We start from the raw sequence: 2,767 nt of genomic DNA, 5'->3' as shown, positions 1-2,767 counted from the left end.
TTAATTAATATTAATGAATAGTTGACAACTTTTAACAGAAATAGTTAAACTTTCAACTAAAAGAATTAGTTTTCTGCAAAAAAAAAAAGATAAATTTTGAATAAAAGACATAAAATAACCAAAAAATATTTTAAAAATTGTTTTCCACATAATAGTAAAATTTTTAAACAAAAAGTTGAATTTTCATCCAAAAAGCTAAATTGTGTACTAAAAAAGGCATCTTTAATAAAACACATGAATTTTGCAGAAAAGAAATTTATTTTCCATCAAGACTAATTTTGGTACAAAAAATTAGCGTCTAATCAATGTTAAATTTTCGACCAAAAAGATTAATTTTCTACCAAGAAAGACGAGTATTCAATAGAATACAAATATTTTGAACTACAAAAGATCACTTTTCAATGAAACATAGAATAGTTAAATTTGTGGTTAAATAAATTAATTTTTAACCAAAAAACAAAATGAATTTTTTACAAAAAAGTTACATTTTCAGAAAACAAATTTATCCAACTAATTGATGAATCATCAAAAAAAAAAAAAAATTTAACGTATTAGTTGCACTTTCAACCCGAAAATACGAAAAAAATCTTTAAAATCCTTTGAAATCGTACTAAATTATTAAAATTAATTGAAAATTCCTTGGAATATTTTGAAATATCCGAAAAAATTTTAAATCCTTTAAAATCTCTTGAAGTTTCTCAAAGCTCTTGAAAATCCCTTACAATTTTAAAAATACCTTAAAAGATTTCAAATCCTTTAAAATCTCATACTAAATTATTGAAATCAATTGAAAATGCCTTGGAATCTATTAAAATATCCTAAGATATATCAAATCCTTTAAAATCTCATATTAAATTACTGTCAAAAATTGAAAATTTCTTGGAACCTTTTAAAATACTCTCAAATATTTCGAAACTTTCAAAATATTTTGAAAGACCTTGACATCTTTGAAAGATTTCTAAAGTACAGTGAAACACTTAATAGCCCTCCCGTCTATAACCATTTCGAGAATTGAAGCCACGCCGTAGGTAGGTACAACAGAAACTGCATGGGGGCCACGGGGTCTGCAGTAATCACTCAGGCGAGCAGTCATGCGTGAACAAACAAAAGCGAAGCGGGCTACAATGAGTTAATTTACACTCAAGGTCAGCCCCAAAATCGACGGTATAAAAGAGTTTCACTGTACTTTAGAATTTTTTTAAATAACCCTGCTAAAGTTGTTAAATTTTTTTGAAATTCCATTAAATTATAAAAATATTTTGAAAATTCATTGAGATCTTTCAGAATACCCTCAAATATTTAAAATCCTTAAAAATCTTCTAAAATCTTTAAAATGTTTTAAAGCTCTTGAAAATATCTTAAAATTTTAAAAATACCCTGAAATATTTTAAATCCTTTAAAATCTCATATTAAATAACTGTAATCAATTGAAAACTCCTTGAAATCTTTTAAAATGCTCTAAAATTTTTCAAATCCTTCGGAATCTTTTTAAATACCTAGAACTTGTTTTTAAGTTTTCTAAAATCTAAAAGATTTCATAAAGATTTCATAAAAATAAATTGAAAATTCCGCGACATCTTTTAAAACATCCTCAAATATTTAAAATCTTTTGAAATCTCTTGAAATTTTTTGAAGATTTTGAAAATATCTTGAAATTTAAAAAATTTCTCAAGTGTTAGAAGAAACTTTATAATGAGGGTGTTTAAAAGATGACAAGGAATTTTCAATTTATTTTTATAACTGACAGAAATTCCAAAGAAATAAAAAAATGTCGAAAGGTTATTTTTAAAAATTCGAAAGTAGTTTAGAAATCTTAAAAAAAAGTTCTAGGTATTTCAAAAGATTTTAAAGGATTTGAAAAATTTGAGAGAATTTTAAAAGATTCGAAAGAATTTTCTATTGATTGCAGTAATGTAATATGAGATTTGAAAGCATTTGAAATATTTCAGGGTCTTTTTAAAATTTCAAGGAATTTTCAAGAGCTTCTAAAAATTTCAAAAGATTTCAAAAGATTTGTAAGGATTTTAAATATTTGAGAATGTTTTAAAAGATGTCAAGGAATTTTCAACTGATTTTCATAATTTAAGGGAATTTCAAAGAATTAAAAAATTTTTAGAAGGGTTATTTAAAACAATTCCAAAGTACTTTAGAAATCTTAAAAAAAAGTTCTAGGTATTTCAAATGATTTTAGAGATTTGAGAGAGTTTTAAAAGATTCCAAGGAATTTTCAATAGATATTTAATAGATTTTCAACTTATTTTTATAATTTAAAGGAATCTCAAAGAATTTTAACAACTTTAGCAGGCTTCTTTAGAAAAATTCCAAAGTACTTTAGAAATCTTTAAAAGAAGTCATGGTATTTCAAAAGATTTGGAAGGTTTCGAAATATTTAAGAGTATTTTAAAAGGTTCTAAGGAATTTTCTATTTTTGACAGTAAGTTAATATTTTATTTTAAAGTATTTGATATATCTTAGGATGTTTTAATAGATTTCAAACCATTTTCTAATGATTTAAATAATTTAGTATAAGATTTTAAATGATTTGGAGTATTTTAAGGTATTATTAAAATTGTAAGGAATTTTCAAGAGATATTTTAAAACATTCTAAAGAATTTTCAATTATTTTTTTTTAACCACAAATTTAACTATTCTATGTTTCATTGAAAAATGATATTTTTTAGTTGAAAATAAATGTTTCTTTCGGGGAGCCTTACAATGTTATCACAACAACTTTTAAAAATTATATGTATGGTTTTCCGTAGTACTT

At 23.5% G+C, this 2,767-nt stretch overlaps 1 protein-coding gene and 1 long non-coding RNA gene across 4 annotated transcripts in view; one reads left to right on the top strand and one right to left on the bottom strand.

Annotated features, from left to right (window-relative positions):
• Positions 1-2,767, top strand: part of LOC117173986 — a 174,636-nt gene that overhangs the window by 4,870 nt on the left and 166,999 nt on the right. The gene's annotated exons all lie outside the window — the stretch shown is intronic.
• Positions 1-2,767, bottom strand: part of LOC117173983 (probable cytochrome P450 301a1, mitochondrial) — a 102,520-nt gene that overhangs the window by 13,649 nt on the left and 86,104 nt on the right. The window lies entirely within an intron of this gene.

The sequence above is a fragment of the Belonocnema kinseyi genome, chromosome 5, assembly GCF_010883055.1.
Source record: "Belonocnema kinseyi isolate 2016_QV_RU_SX_M_011 chromosome 5, B_treatae_v1, whole genome shotgun sequence".
In the NCBI taxonomy this organism is placed as follows: Eukaryota; Metazoa; Arthropoda; class Insecta; order Hymenoptera; family Cynipidae; genus Belonocnema; species Belonocnema kinseyi.
This window is presented reverse-complemented; position numbering and strand designations above follow the sequence as displayed.